This window comes from Stenella coeruleoalba, assembly GCF_951394435.1.
Source record: "Stenella coeruleoalba genome assembly, chromosome: 13".
Classification (NCBI taxonomy): Eukaryota; Metazoa; Chordata; class Mammalia; order Artiodactyla; family Delphinidae; genus Stenella; species Stenella coeruleoalba.
The window spans coordinates 27,742,601-27,764,608 of NC_137159.1; the positions used below are offsets into that span (position 1 = coordinate 27,742,601).

General features: G+C 38.5%; 2 pseudogenes across 2 annotated transcripts; one reads left to right on the top strand and one right to left on the bottom strand.

The window, feature by feature from the left end:
- The first annotated feature begins 806 nt into the window (after positions 1–806).
- LOC307195709 (RNA/RNP complex-1-interacting phosphatase-like) lies at positions 807–20,061 on the top strand (annotated as a pseudogene). The gene is made up of 9 exons (XR_013831777.1): positions 807–907; positions 2,276–2,351; positions 3,341–3,472; positions 5,076–5,199; positions 8,770–8,830; positions 14,075–14,121; positions 14,738–14,813; positions 15,042–15,220; positions 19,532–20,061. The product of XR_013831777.1 is annotated as an RNA/RNP complex-1-interacting phosphatase-like (transcript).
- LOC307195710 (RING finger protein 11-like) lies at positions 10,523–11,198 on the bottom strand (annotated as a pseudogene). The gene is made up of 2 exons: positions 10,912–11,198; positions 10,523–10,692 (listed from the first exon to the last, which is right to left on the bottom strand). The product of its transcript is annotated as an RING finger protein 11-like (transcript).
- Positions 20,062–22,008: the final 1,947 nt, after the last annotated feature.

Sequence of the window (22,008 nt, forward strand, 5' to 3'; positions counted from 1 at the left end):
GTTTCACTGTGAGTGGAGTATAAGTTGATAGAATAATTTTGAAGGTTGATTAGGCAGATTAGATTGATCGAAAATCTTTCAATATTTTAAGTTTGCATCTCTTTCATTCCAGAATTTGTATGTCTAGAAATTTATATATAGTTATATACATGTGTAAAGAGGTTCACATTGCAGCCTATCTGAAACAGAGGACAAAACCAGAAAACAAACAAAAAACCGCAAACTGAAAACAACTAAAAGTCCATCAATATTGGGCTGGTCATGTAAATTATGTAATGTTACGCAGCTATTGAAGAGAATAGAATGGATGTACGCAAAAATTGACTGGGAGAATCACTATCCAAGACAGATTGTAGACTATGTACAGTATGTTGCTCTTCTATAAAATACAGGATATCCCTTACGTACAAATACTTACATACAAGATACAAGTGTGTATGTAAGCACTTGGGAAATATGTGAAAGAACCACACAAGAAAGTGGGAGAGTGGGACAACTTTCCATGTCCCGTATGATTGGAATTCTGAAGGGTACACACACGAACTAATGGACGTGTGCTACCAGCCTCCTGCTAAGGAGGGAAATTGCAGGCATCAGAATCCTCTTTACTAATGAAGAATCTCAGTAGGCCGACGTGATGACATCATCTCGACGGGCGATGGTGATTGCGCAGTAGAAGGAGGTCTGCGAGCTGCGTGGGCTTGTGCCTAGGCGCCTATGTTTCGTGGCCTTGTGCTGGCACCGGGGGCGCCGGGTTGGCGACTTTGGTACTCTTGACGTTGGGTGGACGATATCTTGGGGGTCACATGAGCCAGTGGCATCATGCCCGCGGGCGCTGGGGCCAGCGTCGCGGCTTTTCCGGACGTTCGTCGGCCAAGAGGAAGGGCGGAAAGCACATCCTGGAAAGGTAATACGCCTTGGCCCCTGGGCGTTGGCTTCGTCTCTTGTGCTGTCGCCTGTCACAGTTGCTCCCGCGCGCTGGCCCATCCGTGCTGTGCTAGGGGGTATTGGTCGTCTCGCAGCTCAGTTCACAGTAGCTGAAAGGGACAGTGTGTGATGTTCTGATTTCTCCCCACCGTTTTAAAAGGGAGGCTCTGGCCATTGCTCCTCGGGTAAAATGCAGAGTGACTGCTTTTTAAGATGGGACTGTCAGTGTTGGGGACACTCCTTAACTACCAAAATGGAATCCCCTGCAATTCCTCAAGCTGTGTTGATTTGGCACAGAAAATGTAAGAGGAACTGGAACTAAGTTTGAGTGAAAAAACACACGGGTACCTCCGAATTTTCCATCGAAACAGTTGATTTGTGTTGTCTCTTGGAATGATAAAGGGCATACTGTTGCTTCCTAACTGATGTCATTTGAGAGATCTACCTCTGTACGATGAAATGATTAATTTTGAGACTTTGCTCATATGTGCAGTAAACGCTTTAGTTCCCTAAGACCTTCCTTTCCTCCATCTCATACCCCATTAAGCCCGCTTCAGCTTATCTCCTGAATTTCTTCTGAATCTGTCAACTCTTCCTCAACATCCTAATACTGAACTTTCCTGTCTGTTGCAATTAGGTCCTAACTAGTGTCCATATATCTTGTTTCCTTCCAATCCATTCTTCACACAAGAAACCTTAAAAGCAAGTTGGAACATTCCCCATAAACATAGCTCAAAACCATTGTTTTGAGAATAGAAAACAAACCGTTGGCCTTTAAGACTTTGCGTGGTCTAGAATCCTCTCTTCTGCTCTGGCCCAATCTTGCGCCACTTTTGCCCTCACTTTCTATGCTTCAGCTGCACTGAATTAACCTTAGTTCTAACTCATCTTACAAAAGTCAGTTCAGATATTATTTTTCACTGTGATTCCTAGCATTAAGGAATTTTATCATCAGGTTTTGTATGAGGACTGAAAATAAACTGTGAAGTGGAAGAATTGAGTTTGAGCTATTTCAGTCAGCACGCATGTATTAATGATACCTTAGTAGTCAACAGCAGGCTAGGTTTTATCAGGGATACAGAAGTTCTGGCCATCTCTGGTTTTAGATATCCCTTATTTGTTGAGACCTTTGCATTGTTTTGCTGCCTTTTATCTGTTTTCAAGATGGGACAACAGGAACAAGGGAAGTATAGGTTATTATTAGGTGGGGTTGAATAAGTGGAGCAGCAAAATGCAAAGCATAAAGAAGAACGACCTACTATATATGATTTCCATTTTCAATGCGCATCCATCCTATGCAGGGAGACAGCCTAACATAAAATTTGCCTAACAAAAAATATATTAACAGGTGGAAGGACTATCTCCCAGTTGAACAGCGGATGCCTGGGACTCGTTTCATTGCTTTCAAAGTTCCTTTCAGAAAGGTAAGCAAAAGTTAATACCGTATTCTTCCAGAAATCTGAATTCACCATATAGAGCCCTGGCTCTCAACCCCGTCGTACTCCATTTTCCCTTTTTATAGCAAATACTTTTTAATACCTCCTTTACTCTCCAGAAATGGAATTCATAGATAAATACAACCTAATTCTGTACTTAATTGAAAAAAACAACAACAATATAATGCCTTAACTATAAATAAAGAATAAAGTAATTTATAAGAAAGTAATATGTATCTCAGTATGTAAATGTTTAGAGATGACCATACTAGAAATATAGAATAGTCAGTTACTTGTACCATGAATGCAATAAACTATGGACTTTGAATGATAATGATATGTCAGTGTTGGTTCATGAATTCTAACAAATGAAGCACACTGGTATGGAATGTTGATAATGGGGAAGGCTGTGAGGGATGAAGGAGAGCGGGTATAAGTGGGAACTGTGTACTTTTTGCTCACTTTTGCTGTGAATCTCAAACTGCTCTAAAACTAGTCTACTAATTTTTAAAAAAGTGTGTGTTGCTGACACTTGAATAACCAAAGAGATCAATGGAACAGGGTACATGTATAAGCCAAATACATGAAAGAATATTTAGCAGTGAAAGCCATCCTTCCTATATGTAGATATTCAAGAAGTATTTATTTTTGTGTCTATTTTCAGGCACTCTGATTGGAGCCAGCAATACAGTGGTAGGCACAATTGATGTGGTCCCTGCCTTCTGGGAGTTTACAGTCTGGTTAGGAGACCAAAATGAAACAAAGAAACATAGAAATAAATATAGAGAAGTGAACTTATTTTCTTCCATCTAATCTCTCTGGAAGAAAGGATTGTAATATCGCTTGTAAATTCCAGAGGAGGAAACTTTACTTTGAATCTCATATGTTAGCATCACAGGGTTTGAATAAATGGATAATACAGTAAAGGATTTTAAACACATGTGCTTTCTTATTTTATTCTTTCTGATTCTTTTCTGAGTTTTGAAAAGAATCTTGCTCCAGAAGAATAATTTTCCCCCTTCGATCTTTTTTAACAACTGCAAGAGCAGAATGAAGAACTTGGGCTGATTATTGACTTAACATATACTCGCCGCTATTATAAGCCAGAGGTAAATGGAACCCATAATTGAAAATGACCTTCTTTCTGATACTGGAATAATTCATAGTAATTCAGTAGTTATCATCTTATGCTAAGTTGAATCCTGGCCCTCTTTCATGGGTTCAAAAAGGGAAGCTAGTGGTTTCCTTAAATACACATTTGTAATTGCTGTTTCAAAATGAGATTAAAGATATGAATTGAACTATATATTTGGCAGTAGCCTCTAGATATGCTTAAGAAATTCTATAAGCTTCCATGTTCTATATTTTGAAAATGAAGTAAACTTTTACTAAGAATAGTAGTAGCCTAAAAGGAAAGAAAGGTATGTCCATTATGTCTTTAGCACTTATTTTAAGCAGTTGCCTGAGCATGTTTAAGCATCACAGTAAAAGACAATTGTTCTCTAAGTTTTATGCTTTCTTTCCCTAATATCTTCTGATATAATACAAAAACCCATGTATCCTCTTGGCCCATGTAGGACATACCAGTGCAAAAGAATTATCCTTCTTCTGACCTGTTCCATGGCCTTGGGAGACAGTAACACCTCATGTTCGTTAAGATTTGTATAGCAGTTTGCCATTTAGAAAGTTCTTTCATATGCATTGACTTAGTTAATCTTCACAGCAATCCTTTGCTGTTGAAGTGGAAGTAGTACTGATATCTCCTACTGAGTGCTTACCCTGCACTAAGCTCAGAGGATAGACAACTACAATTACTAATTTTACAGGCGATGAAACTGACTCTCGGAAAAGGAAGAATTGAAATTTCAGCTCAGTTATTTCTCTTTTTTTTATTGTGGTAAAATATAGATAAATTATATTTATTTCAACCATTTATAAATATGCAGTTCAATGGCATTAAATACAGTCACAGTGTTGTGTAACCATCACCACTGTCTATAACCAAATCTTTTTCATCATGCTCAACAAAAATTCTGTAACCATCAAACAGTAACAACCCCATTTTCCCTCCCACCAGCCCTTAGAAACCTCTATTCTATTTTCTGTCTCTATGAATTTGCCTATTCTAGGTACCTCGTGTAAGTGGAATCTACAACATTTTTCTTTCTGTGTCTGGCTTATTTCACGAAACATCATGTTTTCAAGGTTCATCCATGTTATAGCATGTAACAAAAGGCCATTCCTTTTTTGGCTTGATAAATCCCATTGTGTGTATATACCATGGTTTGTTATTCAACGGTTGATTGACACTTGGGTTTTTTCCACCTTGTAGGTATTGTGAATCATGCTGCTATGATCATTCGTGTACAAATATGTGTTCAAATCCCTGCTTTCAGTTCTGTTAGATGTGCAGCGTAGGTAGTAGCAGAGTTGTTGGATCATACAGTAGCTCTACGCTTAACCTTTGAGAAAGTGCCAAACTGTTTCCTACAGTGTCGTCTTGTTTTTAAACAATTATCACAAATTTTAAGCATATACAAAAGTATTAAAATACTGTAAGTGTTCCTTGTATACCCATGAAATCATCCAGCTTTATTATTTACCAACTGATGGCTGTCATGTTTTATCTGTACCCCCACCTGTTTCACCCCATTCCATATTATCTTGAAGCAGCTTGGAAATAATATATATTTTCATGGTTTTGCCTTGTAGGACTTACAAGAAATTATTCCTTATTTAAAAATTTGTACAATTGGGCATCTGGTGCCAGATGATCACACCATTTTTAAATTCCAATGTGCTGTTAAAGGGTTTCTGAAAGAAAATAAAGATAATGGTGAGTTGTTTTTGTTTTTTTTTTTTCCTTTACCTGAACTTTGGTATGCATTTTGAGTGGGATTGGCGATTTTTAACATTTTTAATAGTTCTGATATTAGGCCTGTTGTGTTTGGTAACATTAAGGTGGAAATGTCAGATGGTGCTAATAGAGTACGGTGTTTTTCCTGTTTATGGTCACAACAATTTAGTTTCGTTTGGAAAGTGATTTTTGTGAGAAATCTCAACTGAACTAGCTTACTTACCTCTTTTTTAAAAATTTGAATGGAAAATACATAAAAACATAAAAATGTTCTTTTGTCCTATTTATTGGTTGAGAGGTGGAAGAAAAGGTTAAGACTCTCAGGGTCTTAGCGTATATAAAAGAGAAAACAAAAAGCAAAGGTTCGGAGTGAGACAGATCCCTAGAAGCAAAACAAAACAGAGTGGACCAGAAGAGCGGCTTCCTCATCGTATATGTGTTTAAGATATTTTTGCCGCTTTTACACTTCGGGTGCAAGTGAGGAAGAACACTCCCACCTCTTATTCTTATCTTCAGACAGGAAGAACTTAAAAGGCTGATGTTTTCTTGTTTCCACTTTAAGATCTACTCTGTTAATAGTAGGTCTTAATAGCGTGTGAATTTAAGGTTCCACTTGCCTATTTCTAGCATCTAGCTATCAGAAAGAACATCGTATTTGTCATGTTTTAAGACTGAGGAATCTTTTGTCTTTGGAACACCACTGACGCCCATGAGAAAGTGTTCATTTTGTCCTCTTTCTAAATTTAGCCTGAGGAGTGTGCACTTTATTAAATAAATCTAACAGACAGTAAATATTCCGTGTATATATAAAAGGATGCACATATATACATAAAACAGGGAGTAGGGGAGAAGGAATAGAGATGGAGGTGGGAAGATAGGGGATAGGAGGTGAGAGAGAGAGGGAGAGACTGGAATTTCAAGATAACTTTTCATTCTATAACCTGGTTGCTTAATGCAGGTACTAGCTCTTAAATATCTTAAGCCCTATTCACAGATCTTCCCTGTACTTTAGCTTTAAAATTTGAGAGACTTGACCTTGCGTGTGATAACCAGGGTGTCTAGAAAGGAGGCAAATTATCTGATTCGTGTAAACGTAGTCACAGATTTTTTTATTATTTTTTATTATTTTTTTTTTATTGCCTCTTAAGATGTTAGGGTGCAGCTGCCGGCCTACTCACTTCCTCCAGGCTCCTTTGTGTGTGTTCTGTCTGTTCCGCGTGGGCTAGTAGATCCTTACAAGTGCATGAGAACACGTTTGTAAACCTTGATTGTTCACATGTTATACCAAGTGTAGTCCATTGCATATGCTGACTCCTCTGTGGGTCTTCTGCATGCAGTGGGCTAACTTCACCATGCTCTCTGCCATTGCAGTCTCACAACCTTAGTTATGATCTATGGGTGACTTCCTGTGGTATAAGCCCCTCCCACAGGTGCCAGGCTCACTGATAATGAGGAGACTATACTATCCACTCCCTAGAATTGGTAGAGACTCAGAAAATAAATTGTTTCAGTAAACACTGAGAGCCTTATTGGTTTGTTGTTAGGGCACGGGGATACAGAGGTGAGTATAAGTCTTTGTTCAGTAGCAACTTACAGTTATCTAGGAAGAGAAACATGTAGTGACTATAAGTGGGTTAATTATAATAGAAGAATCAAATGCAGCAGGAATATAGAGGAGAAATTGAGGAAGGCCTGACTGAGGAGACAGCATTTGAGCTGGGCTTTGGGGAAGAGGATTTTTCCGGAATGAGGAAAGGACAGCCCAGGTATTGGGGACAGGTACAGAAGGCACAGGGCTTGAACTTGTGCTCTGGAGGGGCAGCCTCTGGTGTGACTAGAGGGTAGTGTGAAAGGGCAGAGAATTCATACATTCATTTTCAGCAAATATTTGTATAATACCTTCTACATTGAAGGCACTCTTCTAGGAAGTAGGAACAGAACAAAGTTCTTGCCCTTACGTAATTTACATTCTAGTGGGAGAGAGAGATGAATAAATAAGTAAATATATGGAGTGTCAATTGGTGGTAAATGCTTTGGAGAATAACAAAAGAAGATGAAGAGGTGAGGGAATGTGGTAGGTGATCAGGGAAGTCCCCTCTATTAAGATGTCGATTGAGCAGAGCCTTGGAGTGAGAAACAAGCCATTGGATATCTGGGAGAGAGGAGATGGTGTGGGATCGTGTGTTCTAGGAGAGTGCAGATGAGGTGGGAGGGTGTGTTCTGAAGCAGAAGGAATAGTAGGTGCAAAGTCCCTGAGGCATGACTGTGCTTGGCATGTTTGAGGAATAGTAAGGAGGCCAGTGTGGCTGGACAGGGGTAAGTGAGTGAGGGCAGAGCAGTAGAGAATAAGATCAGGGAGGGTGGCAGGGGAAAAGAGGGAGGTGGATGATGTAGGTCCTTGTAAGTCATAGTTTGAACTTATAATTCAGTTGGAGAGACAGAGTGATATTTGTTTATATAGAGTGCTCAATGCTATGCTAAAAACTTGGGCTTTGTTCTGTTCTAAGTGAAGATGTTTAAGCAACAGAGCAATCCAGCCAAGTTTATATTTTAGAAAGATAACATCTTCCATGTGGAGGAGCAGTTGAAATAGACTTTTTTTTTTTTTTGTGGCACACAGGCCTCTCATTGCCGTGTTCTCTCCTGGATGCACAGGCTCAGCGGCCATGGCTTATGGCCCCAGCCGCTCGGTGGCATGTGGGATCCTCCTGGACCGGGGCATGAACCCGTGTCACCTGCATCGACAGGGAGACTCTCAACCACTGCGCCACCAGGGAAGCCTGGATCAGTTGAAATAGAAGAGATCGTTAGAATTGTAGGGCGGCAGTAATCCAGGCAGGAGATGACGAATGCCAGACACCACCTAGTCACAGACATACCTTTTGCAGAGATCAGCTACATGTTGTTGTTTTTTATTTACTTTCTCATATAATTTTTCCAGTGCTGGACCACGAAATACTGTGGCATACTTGGAAAAATCTGAGACTCGATTCTAGTCTTTTTTCTGTTTGCGTGCTGTGCAGGTTGGGCTTACGTCTCAAGCCTTACTTTTTCATTGTGAAATAAGCACGGTGTTACTTACCCAAGAACTGCACAGGCACATAGACCCATGACGTGTGAGCAGCAGTGAATGAGAGAAGGAATGGAAGTGCTTTGGGACCCCAAGAGCCCTTCAGAAACTGTTTGTTCTTTTTAATATGGAGCATTAAAAGTGAAGGCATTCCATTTGTTTCACTCAAAATCAAATTGTATTCTTCTGATAGCCTGGTTTTTTTCCACTCCCTTTTTCTATAGTCAAATCAGTTCCTTTGGGGCATTCTGCAGTCCACACTATTGCATCTGATTGGAGGCTATGCAAAATTTCCCAGAGACAATGAATTTTGACTTTATAGTACGTTCCTGCAAAAACACTCTTTTCTTCAGAGTTTTTCCTTTTCAGGATAGTGGTAGTGTTGTGGTAACTAATAAAGGCTACTCTTCAGAAAATTGTATAACTTGTTTTTAGTGTATCTACTTTGCTTACTTAATTCCATATTCACTGTTTTATAGACAGGCTTATTGGTGTCCACTGTACCCATGGTTTAAACAGGACTGGCTACCACATCTGCAGGTGAGTTGTCAACCCCAGGAGGCAGACCTTGTTTAAATTGTACTGTATACAGTAGTAATGTAAGTTAATGTAAGCTGAATGCAAAACATGCAGTCAGAGAAATGTATGAAGTGGAAGGCAATTTTGCCCCCTACTCAGAGGTTAAGACCAGTAATTATTTAGCACATACTTTTTCAGACGTTAAAAATGCAGATATAAGCATATACAATTGTCCCTTGGTATCTGCAGGGGATTGGTTTTAGGACTCCCCATGGATACCAAAATCCTCGGATGCTCAAGTTCTGTATGTAAAATGGTGTAGTATAGTCGCCCTTCCATATCTGCAGGATATGGAACCGTTGGATATACAAAACTGACTGTACATGTGATTTAATGGTATAGTATTTAGACATTCTGGTTTATAATTTACTATATGGTACACATCTTCCTATGAAAATATTTGGAGACCTCAATCTTATTTATTTATTATTATTTTTTCCTCCAAATTTGCTTTATGTAGTTGGATATAAATTAATGAACAAAAACTTAAGCAAGATACATGTAAGAGTTTAATAGAACCTGATATTCTAATTCTTTCAGTTTTTTTCAAACTCATCATGGGGCTTATAAGAAAATTAACCAACATGGATACTACTACAGTTGAATGTCAAATTCTTAAGTGCTTATGACATACTAAATTCTTCCCTAATGCACTTATGAAGAACCCTTCAAGAGACTTGTGTGTTGTATGTAGAAAAGTGTTGATTTATTTGAGGAGTGAAGCATTCAGCTTTGGTGGATATATCCTTGTTAGGCTGAGGCAATCATTATCATATCCCTCTTTGCCATGAATTGTCTTATGAATGGTCATATCAGTCTGTTTTGGCAAATAAGTAAACAGGAGAAGGCTGTTATTGTGCTTACGAGAATGATATTTTTCTCTGAAAAAAGATAAATATGCATTAGGAAAATGACCATTTGGACTCTTTTTCTGCTTCCTCCTTGTTTTGTGAGAATATGATACTTGGTTTTACAGCAGCCATTTTGTGACCATGAGATGATTATATGCCAATAACGACAAATGGTAGATTAGAAAGAACCAGCAAAGACAGAAAACAGCAACATCAATAGTAACAACAATCACAGTAAAAGAACAATGGGACCTTAACTTGTGGAGTTCCTATAAAGTAAAAAATAAATGCTCTATGTTTATTCTAAAAAAAAAAATAACTATGCAAACAAGCTTAAAACTACTTTTTTTTGTGCCAGTGTTATAAAATGTAGCTTTAAATAAAACCTTGACCCAAATGCCAGCAACTTCAGAAAAGAATTTGGGTAGGGGGAAGAAGAAAGTTATCTCACTTAGGAAAAACAACCACTATCTTTATCCTAATCTTCGACACACAATTGAAACATATATAGCTGCTGTAACACTTTACACAAATCCTATGTACTGGAGCAATAACAAGATCTAAATACAATTATATTTTTAAACACTGGGTGAAGGCTTTACATAAAAATAGCATCTTACTTTTCCCCCTAAATTTCTAAAATATCACATACTTTTCCCCAACATCTGCAGCCGTTCAGGAATTATTAGGAAACTTTCATGCATGATCTTAATTCCTAATCCCCGGCTCTTTGGGCTCAACGACAGAAGATCAAAACCACCAAAAATGATGGTTCTCTTGAAGTCAGGTGAGAGACACTGGCTCAGTTAGTCTCGCAGGACAAAAGCAGTGCTGCATCAACTGTCTCCTTGCAGGAGGGGCACGTGAAGGATCTCATCAGCCAGTCATCTGTACAGCCCAGGTGACCTGCATACACAGCAGAAATCAAATTGGGTTGTCATAAACAAAGTCCATCACACAGATCACACACTCCTGGATCTTTTTTTTTAATATTTGTTTTATTTTATTTATTGATTTTTTTTTTTTGGTTGCGCCGGGTCTTAGTTGCAGCCGGTGGGCTCCTTAGTTGTGGCATGCAAACTCTTAGTTGCAGCATGCGTGTGGGATCTAGTTCCATGACCAGGGAACGAACCCGGGTCCCCTGCATTGGGAGTGCGGAGTCTTTAGCCAGTGCACCACCAGGGAAGTCCCCCGGATCCTTTTTTCTGATCCATTTCTTCCAGGATCATAAACTCCTTTAGGCTGATGCTGTATGAGGCCTATTCTTTTGAGCTATCCTATTCTGTTCCTCTCAGCTGAGTTGCTAGGCGAGTCTGGCTAGGTGTTGTATGATAGACCAAAACTGGAACTTGATCCAGATATGGCAGCAGTGGCTCCTGATCCAGCTCCGTCCCCTTGCCGAAGCTAGCCCAGTCGGACTGAGACTTGTGAGGCAGGGAGATGTCATCCGAAGTTGGGTACTTAAGGCACTTTCCCATCTTCTGGGGCTTGAGTGTGTGATCTGTGTGCTGTTTTGACAGTCTTCCAACCTCATTCTTTTTTTAAAATGATTATTAATTAATTAATTTTAAAAATTTATTTATTTTTGAATTTAAAAAATTTATTTTTTATACAGCAGGTTCTTATTAGTTATCTATTTTATACATATTAGTGTATATATGTCAATCCCAATCTTCCAATTGATCTCACCACTACCGACCCCCGCCCTGCCCCACTCTCCCCTCTTGGTGTCCATACGTTTGTTCTCTACATCTGTGTCTCTATTTCTGCCTTGCAAACCAGTTCACCTGTACCATTTTTCTAGATTCCACATATATACATTAATATACAATATTTGTTTTTCTCTTTCTGACTTACTTCACTCTGGATGACAGTCTCTAGGTCTATCCACGTCTCTACAAATGACCCAATTTTGTTCTTTTTTATCTCTGAGTAATATTCCATTGTATATACTTACCACATCTTCTTTGTCCATTCATCTGTCAATGGGCATTTGGGTTGCTTCCATGACCTAGCTATTGTGAATACTGCTGCAGTGAACATTGGGGTGCATATGTCTTTTTGAATTATGCTTTTCTCTGGGTATATGCCCAGTAGTGGGATTGCTGGGTCATATGGTAATTCTATTTTTATTTTTTAAGGAACCTCCATACTGTTCTCCATAGTGGCTGTATCAGTTGACATTCCCACCAGCAGTGCAAGAGGGTTCCCTTTCCTCACACCCTATCCAGCATTTGTTGTTTGAAGATTTTCTGATGATGCCTACTCTAACCTGTCTGAGGTGATGCCTCATTGTAGTTTTGATTTGCATTTCTTTAATAATTAGTGATGTTGAGCAGATTTTCATGTGCCTCTTGGCCATCTGTATGTCCTTTTGGAGAAATGTCTATTTAGGTCTTCTGCCCATTTTTTGATTGGGTTTTTGTTTTTTTAATAGTGAGCTGCATGACCTATTTATATATTTTGGAGATTAATCCTTTGTTGATTCGTTTGCAAACATTTTCTCCCATTCTGAGGGTTGTGTTTTCGTCTTGTTTATAGTTTCCTTTGCTGTGCAAAAGCTTTTAAGTTTCATTAGGTCCCATTTGCTTATTTTTTTTAAGGCTGCATTGTACCTTTGCTCACTGATGAACATATAAAAGTCAGAAGTTTTTGATATTATAAAACATCAAAGTAATGGACATTCCTGTGTGAACATCTTTGAATATATATGCTTTGTCTCAGTTAACTTCACTCGGAATGGGACTTCTGCATCAAAGAGTTGATGTCCTTTTGCTTTTTGTGGATGTTGCTACTCTGTACCAATTTATGGTTGTTCATGCAGGAAATACTTATTGAGCATCTGTTATATTTAAGCACTGTGCTGGGTGCTAGTAAAAAGACTTGTGAAATTTCGTGAGTGAAGAGACTTGACCTCCCCTTTGTGAATTCTAACAGTCCAGAGAGGGAATAGATATTCAAGAATCATACTGTGCATGTAGAATTACAACTCTGACAAGTGCCAAGGAGAGGGACATGGTACCATGAGAGCATATTTTAGGGAGGATTTGATCTCATCATGGAGATGAGAGAAGGTTTATTTAGGGATGTTTCAGCTGATATCTGAAGGTTGAGTAGGTATTAAGCAGATACGGACGTTGGGGACAGATTTCTGAGCATAAGGAATAGCAGAAGACCCTATAAGAGGAAAGCATATGCTGTGTTGGAGGAACTGGCCAGGAAGATGGGGCTGTTGGGGGAGCATGTGATTATAATGGAGCTACAAGTGTGGGCAGGAGCTCGATCGTGCAGGCTTATGTTTAAGGTTTCAGAATTTAAGAGTAATAGAAAACCACTGAACTTTTTTTTTGAAGGTGAGTGTGTGGAACATACCCAATTGCATTTTCAACCTATCATTTTGCTACCGAGTGGAGAATACACTGCAGGGAGAAAGAGTGGAAGCGAGGAAAGAAGTTAGGAGACTTTTGTAGAAATTGGGCATAATGGTGGCTTGGACCAGGGTATGGTGGTCATTTTGGTGGAAAGATGTGGACAGATTCTAGAGGTATGTAGGCAGTATCATTGTTAGCACTGGTGGTGGGTTGAGGATGAGGGTGAGGGAGAAATAGCTGTCAGTGATGGTGATTCCTAAGTTTCTGGCTCCTATGGTTGGTTAGATAGGGTTTTTAGATATGATGTTAATATTTATCCTAATTTGTCTTTTGTTATTTGTTGGTGATGAATACTGTGTCATATTAAGTCTCCTGTTTTGAGTGTACAAAGCGTTTTGACCAAAACTGACTGTTGTATGTTATCAGATAACTTTTTTTGTTTTTTTGTTTTTTTTGGTACGCGGGCCTCTCATTGTTGTGGCCTCTCCCGTTGCGGAGCACAGGCTCCGGACGCGCAGGCCTAGCAGCCATGGCTCACGGGCCCAGCCGCTCCGTGGCATGTGGGATCTTCCCGGACCGGGGCACGAACCCGCGTTCCCTGAATTGGCAGGCAGACTCTCAACCACTGTGCCACCAGGGAAGCCCTCAGATAACTTTTTAACATCTGCCAGTTTGGTCCTGTATTTTATTCTCTTTCATTTATTAATTAAATTGTTGTATTAGTGTAATATTAATACAACTATATTAATATTAATAGAAAATATTAATAGATTTTCTAAAGTTGCGTTATCCTTGCATCCTTGGAATAAAGCCTTTTTGTATTCATGGTATATATCATTCTTTAATAATTATTGATTAGATGTGCTGATATTTTCTTAGGATTTTTATATCTATATTTGTAAAGCAAAATTGGACCTTTTTTGCAAAACCTTGATTTTCTTTTCTTTTTATTTACAAATGACTCGAATTTTGTTGTTTTTTAGATATTTGGTTGATGTAGAAGGCATGTGGGCAGACGATGCAATTGGATGTAAGTATAAGGGTTGTCACTACTTTTCCCTTTTTATAAAATTTGAAGGTAGAAGTGTAGGAGAATTTCTCAAATTTTGGAAAAAGAGAAAAGTTTGTAATTCATTTGTTCTGACATAAGATAACCTTTTACCAAAAGTTTATAAAGGGATGTATCTGGAAATAGTGAGATATAACAGCCTAAATAATTAGTCAGTGGATTTCAGCATTTTCTTTTCTTATTAAAATTTATTTTATTTATTTATTTATTTTTGGCTGCGTTGGGTCTTCATTGCTGTGCGGGCTTTCTCTAGTTGCCACGAGCAGGGGCTACTCTTTGTTGTGGTACGTGGGCCTCTCATTGTGGTGGCTTCTCGTTGTGTAGCTCGGGCTCTAGGCACTCAGGCTTCAGTAGTTGTGGCACTCGGGCTTCAGTAGTTGTGGTGCATGGGCTTAGTTGCTCCGCGGGATGTGAGATCTTCCCGGACCAGGGCTCGAACCCCTGTCCCCTGCATTGGCAGGCGGATTCTTAACCACTGCGCCACCAGGGAAGTCCCTGGATTTCAGCTTTGATCTGCTTTCTCTGGGAAAGATTTGCTTTTTGTACAGTTATTTCTAACAGTTCATCCGCTCCTCAGTATTTAATAGGAGCCGTGGACATTGCTTAGAAAGACAAAACTACATTGAAAACCTTCAGAATGGTCTCATCAGAAAGTAAGTTGCATTTTATATATGAAATTTGTGGTTAGGAAGATCTATTTTTATATCATTTAAGTTGTACATGTCCCTTCTTCTTGTAGCTTGTTTACTTGCTCGAGGAAACCTAAACAAGTAGGAATAGGGGGAGGATGGAATTGTTATTTTCACAGGCCAAAATATAGTCACTAAATTGGCTACTGAATTTGCAGACCAGTAACATTTTGTGGAAACATTCTGTTTGAGGAATCGGGATTCCAGTGTATCCAGAACAAGTGGTTTTGATGACTCAACACATATGATGGAACCAGTTCACACAGCTAATAAGTCTGTTAACCAAGGAAGTATAACCTACATTAGACCCCAGGTTACCCAACATCTCGGCATTTCCATACCCAGACCCAAGATTTGCAGCAATCAGAAAGGTATCTCTGCTTTCCCTTTTTCTAGAATTGAAATAGAAATTAATATTATAAATTAGTGCAAACACATTATAATGTGAAGAATTGGTGTTTTCTTGCTGATCAGTGTCAACCAGGGGGTATTGTTTGTTCCATATTTTGCATTTAGGGATGGAAAGTCAAGTATAGGAGGGGGAATAGGTGAGTTTTTAGAGGCAGTTGGGAAGAGGACTTAGAAATTTTCATTGATTCTTAAACTTAGTTTAAGCCAATAATTTGATGTGAGTGTCAGAAAGGATCTTACATTCTTAGGCTGCATTAATAGTGGTATAGTTTTCAGAATAAGGAAGTTTGCTTTATTTAAAGAGTAAATACATACAAGGTTGCCCACTCTCACCACTCTTATTCAACATAGTTTTGGAAGTTTTAGCCACAGCAATCAGAGAAGAAAAGGAAATAAAAGGAATCCAAATCGGAAAAGAAGAAGTAAAGCTGTCACTGTTTGCAGATGACATGATCCTATACATAGAGAACCCTAAAGATGCTACCAGAAAACTACTAGAGCTAATCAATGAATTTGGTAAAGTGGCAGGATACAAAATTAATGCACAGAAATCTCTGGCATTCCTATATACTAATGATGAAAAATCTAAAAGTGAAATCAAGAAAACACTCCCATTTACCATTGCAACAAAAAGAATAAAATATCTAGGAATAAACCTACCTAAGGAGACAAAAGATCTGTATGCAGAAAATTATAAGACACTGATGAAAGAAATTAAAGATGATACAAATAGATGGAGAGATATACCATGTTCTTGGATCGGAAGAATCAACATTGTGAAAATGACTCTACTACCCAAAGCAATCTATAGATTCAATGCAATCCCTATCAAACTACCACTGGCATTTTTCACAGAACTAGAACAAAAAATTTTGCAATTTGTATGGAAACACAAAAGACCCCGAATAGCCAAAGCAATCCTGAGAACGAAAGAAGGAACTGGAGGAATCAGGCTCCCAGACTTCAGACTATACTACAAAGCTACAGTTATCAAGACGGTATGGTAATGGCACAAAAACAGAAATATAGATCAATGGAACAGGATAGAAAGCCCAGAGATAAACCCACGCACATATGGTCACCTTATCTTTGACAAAGGAGGCAGAAATGTACAGTGGAGAAAGGACAGCCTATTCAATAAGTGGTGCTGGGAAAACTGGACAGCTACATGTAAAAGTATGAGATTAGATCACTCCCTAACACCATACACAAAAATAAGCTCAAAATGGATTAAAGACCTAAATGTAAGGCCAGAAACTATCAAACTCTTAGAGGAAAACATAGGCAGAACACTCTATGACATAAATCACAGCAAGGTCCTTTTTGACCCACCTCCTAGAGAAATGGAAATAAAAACAAAAGTAAACAAATGGGACCTAATGAAACTTAAAAGCATTTGCGCAGCAAAGGAAACCATAAAGAAGACCAAAAGACAACCCTCAGAATGGGAGAAAATATTTGCAAATGAAGCAACGGACAAAGGATTAATCTCCAAAATTTATAAGCAGCTCATGCAGCTTAATAACAAAAAAACAAACAACCCAATCCAAAAATGGGCAGAAGACCTAAATAGACATTTCTCCAAAGAAGATATACAGAGTGCCAACAAACACATGAAAGGATGCTCAACATCACTAATCATTAGAGAAATGCAAATCAAAACTACAATGAGATATCATCTCACACCAGTCAGAATGGCCATCATCAAAAAATCTAGAAACAATAAATGCTGGAGAGGGTGTGGAGAAAAGGGAACCCTCTTACACTGTTGGTGGGAATGTAAATTGATACAGCCACTGTGGAGAACAGTATGGAGGTTCCTTAAAAAGCTACAAATAGAACTACCATATGACCCAGCAATCCCACTACTGGGCATATACCCTGAGAAAACCATAATTCAAAAAGAGTCATGTACCAAAATGTTCATTGCAGCTCTATTTACAATAGCCCAGAGATGGAAACAACCTAAGTGTCCATCATCGGATGAATGGATAAAGAAGATGTGGCACATATATACAATGGAATATTACTCAGCCATAAAAAGAGACGAAATTGAGCTATTTGTAATGAGGTGGATAGACCTAGAGTCTGTCATACAGAGTGAAGTAAGTCAGAAAGAGAGAGACAAATACCGTATGCTAACACATATATATGGAATTTAAAAAAAAAAATGTCATGAAAAACCTAGGGGTGAAACAGGAATAAAGACACAGACTTACTAGAGAATGGACTTGAGGCTATGGGGAGGGGGAAGGGTAAACGGTGACAAAGCGATAAAGAGGCATGGACATATATACACTACCAAAAGTAAGGTAGTTAGCTAGTGGGAAGCAGCCGCATAGCACAGGGAGATGAGCTCGGTGCTTTGTGACCGCCTGGAGGGGTGGGATAGGGAGGGTGGGGGGGAGGGAGACGCAAGCGGGAAGAGATATGGGAATATATGTATATATATAACTGATTCATTTTGTTGTGAAGCTGAAAGTAACATACCATTGTAAAGCAATTATACTCCAATAAAGATGTTAAAAAAAAAAAAGAATAAATACAAATTATAGGGAAAATGCTAAAATTCCTGTAGAGAAACTTGCAAAGGGGTTGAACACATAAATCACAAACATACTTTTACTTGGGAAACAGGAAAAACCTCAGTACAATTAAAACAACAACAGTTTTTGTCATTTTGCTATTAATTTATCAAGTTTTTGACAAGGTAGTCCAGTGTATTGATTGTAAGGCTGGAACTGGGTTTGCATCCTGGCTCTGCTGTTCACCCTGTATGTGATCTTGAGTAAGATCTCTAAATTCCCATTTTCTTATCAATTAGATGGAAATTTTACTAATATTATAAATAAATTTTTAATAACATATACCTTGGGATTGTTGTTGATTATTACATGAGTTAATAAAGTACTTTAGCACATTGTAAACTTTCAGTTTTCAAAAAGATGTTTTGACATTTTTAGCAGATGTAAACATTTCAAAAAGGTGTTGCTTGTGTTGCCAGGGGCACTGAAAAATGGTATAGCCCTTTCGAAACATAACTGTAATAGCCATAAAAATGTTCATACCTGGTAATTCCACCATGAGGTTACAGAAATACTTTAAAATATGGAAAAATCTACATGCATTTAATCACTCAGCACATTCCTCAAACTCCCTACTATGTATCAGACTCTGGACTAGGTACTTAGGATACAGTTGTATATGTTCTGGGATGTTAATCCCAGCATTATTTACAGTAGTGGAAAAATTGGTAGCAGCTTGCATTTCTAACGATGAAGAATAGCTAAGTAAATTATTATATCCATACTATGATATTTTATAAAGCCATTGAAAGTGATAGCTTACTTATGATAAGTGAAAATAATAGGTTATGATTCAGCAGTCAAAAAAAGATGCTAGGGGGAAAAAGACCAAAAGTAATATTAACCAGTTTACTTAGATTAAGTGGGATTGAGGGGTTTTGGGAGGTGTTTACTTTTCTCAGATCTCCAAATTTTCTTTTGTATGATTATATTAGATTTACTGATGTTACTTTTGAAACAATTAAATTCTAATTTTCCAAATTTGCTGCATGTGCCATGGTTAGAATTTCTACATTTTATAATTAATTTATATATGTGTTTACTTATAAAGTGAAAGTAGGTTCCTGGTTTCAAAAATAAATAGCTTATTCTGTTTCATGTCAACACTGCCACACTTAGAGAGAATGTATCTGATTAGAATAGTATGGTCATTTATCTCTATAGGGAAAGGTGGAAAGGCTTCTGGGAACCTACAGTGTGCCAAGGCATTGTGGTGGGTAATTGAAGTATATCATCTTAATTTACCTTCAGAACAATCCATGAAGATGGAAGGTATTATTAGCTCTATTTTATAAAGAACTACGAAATCCAAAGATTAAGCATTTTTTTTTTTTTTTTTTTTTTTTTTTTTTTTTTTTTTTTGCGGTACGCGGGCCTCTCACTGTCGTGGCCTCTCCCGTTGCGGAGCACAGGCTCTGGACGCCCAGGCTCAGCGGCCCTCACGGGCCCAGCTGCTCCGCGGCATGTGGGATCTTCCCGGACCGGGGCATGAACACGTGTCCCCTGCATCGGCAGGCAGACTCTCAACAACTGTGCCACCAGGGAAGCCCAGATTAAGCAATTTTATCTGCTAAAATCACACAGGTAGAAAACAGTAGAACCGGAGTATCTATGTATAATTTTATAAAGCTTATTATATATATTTATTAAAACTAATAATGGTGTATTGCTTTTGTTTTGTTTAAGAAAATTTTCACAGAATCAAAACATTTACCAGAGAGGCCATATTCCTACTCCTGGTCCCCACGGAGAGGACTGTTTACAAAGGAGGTACTCTTGGAATGTAGAGCCAAACGCCAGTCAAGCAGCGCAGAACAGAAGGTGGTATCCTGGCAATTACTACAGACTACCCTATCCGACCTATTATAGATGGACCAAGTGACACAAGCCTACCCTGGAAATCTACCTGGAGACAGAACAGGACTGAAGACAGCCAGAGTGATGTTTTATAAAATCAGGTCAAATGAGGTTTATAATCTATTTTAGTGCTCCCTTATGTGTTTGAGCTTAAGGAAAAATTATATTGATACTTAGCTCCGCTGATAAATTTGCAGTATTTACAACAGTGAAGGAAATAGTCTGTCATTCTAATCTTAAATTTTTTTAAAGGAGGATGATATTTTAGAACTGATAAAAAGTAATAAAGAACATCGCTTGTAAATTATTTTTAAAAATTCTATCTTCCTTTTCTGGTGTATTTCCTTCTGACTAGACTTGTAATGTTAGAGTGTGTGTGTGTGTGTGTGTGTGTGTGTGTGTGTGTGTGTGCAGAAAATTTTTAGTGTTTCTGTCATGTTCTGTTATTACCCAATCATCAGGATATCTCCCCCCCCCCCAACAAACTGTTCAAGATTTCTATCAAAATCTACCTAGGAGATAATCTCTTTAGAACCTAATCACTATTTGTAATTAGTTGTAGTATTTTTGTGATTAGACATTTCTTTCTTTCTTTTGGCAGTCTACTGTTGGATTTGACCAATTTCCTTTCACTGAATTGTCAGATACACCATCTAACACTGGATAAACTTTTAGGGATTTATTGTCAATTGAGCAGGAGAGACCAATTGGTAAATGTAAATGCTAAATGCTGGGTAATTTACCTGACGAGGTAATTGTTATCAACTGGGTGGAGCTACTTAGAAAACTTGAAAACTTTTATAGACTATAAAGGTTGCTTGATGAACAGAATAGGGTGCGACATTTAAAGCCTGGAATATCTGGGGAGACTTGCATGGCTCCTTGTGTTGTTGCTTCTTTGTTGACCATAACCTGCTGCAGTCTTTCTCCACTTGCCTCTCACAGTGGAATGGTGCCTTGACCTTGACTTTTTCTAAGTTGCCCCTTCTGCTAGTTTACCTCTGGAACACACAGCTGGATCATGTGGGAGGTGTTAATTATTTTTAGTTGCAGAGGAAGCCAGAAACCTTTGTTTGCTCAAGAAAGGGTCTAACTACCATGACATCATAAGCCTTGGTAAATATTTTACGAATACTTGGGCAAATTGGCTGCATTGTTTAAGTCTCTGATTTTGAAGTGTTGTATCATGGGAAGTCTGATATTGCATATGATAGTTGTTTTCTCTGTTCTGTGTTATAAATGAACATCATGTGGAACCTGACCCTAAGGATGTGCTCTAACTCAGCTACTCCCTGGTCTGTGTCTGATGAGCTCAGTCAGGTTACTACCTTTCATCTAGGTGGTGGCTCAGAAAGTTTTTTTCTGCCCGCCACATTTAACAGAGATACAAGAGTTCTTCTTGCCAGAAGGCTGCTCTGTGGAATTGTTCCTTCGCATACATCGTGAACTCTCCCTTGGAAAGATACTGGCGCAGCAAGACAACTGGTGAGGCAAAAAAAGAACCACCAGGGACAGGCATGTGAGTCCAGCTAATCTAATAGTTTTAAGGAGTTCCTGGGCAAGCAGTTTCTGAGGAGGACATTGCCAGCAGAAGTGTCATCTTAAGCACTGCCACCTTTGAAAACCTTCTTTGATCGTGTTGTCCTCTCTGTCCCCATCCCATTTCATTTATCAACACAGCTTATTGAAAACCAGTCTCCTTTTGCTATCTCGTGTCTCATTTATTCTTCAACACACTGTTTTCCCGGCTTCTGCTCACATCACACCACTGAAAGTCCTCTGGCTAAAGGGACAAGCAACTTTTTTTAAAGGTCTTTAGTGGTCTTTTTAAGCTTTTAATTTTTTTATTTTTATTAAAAAAACACAGGTAAGTATTGGGTTGGCCAAAAAGTTCATTTGGGTTTTTCTGCAGGATGTTACGGAAAACCCAAACGAACTTTTTGGCCAACCCAATAGTTTAAAATTCAAATAGTTCTACTGAGATGTCTATGAAAGAGAGTAGTCTTCCCATCAGCACCCCTGCCCTATCCCCTGATTGTCACTCCCCAAGGGCAATCACTTTAAGTATTTTTGCATTATTTTCTACCCAAAGGCAACCACTTTAAGTATTTTAGCATTATTTTCTAATATTTGCCTCCATATTTAAATACTAGACTTATATTACCACGTCTTGATTTTTCAGTTTCTGATACTGTCTATTGACTTCCTACTGTGGAAGATGAGAATTTAGCTCTTTCACATCATCTGTCCACATACACACTTCTGTTCCCCTCATCTTTTCAGGATAGTTATTTCCCAACTTTTGG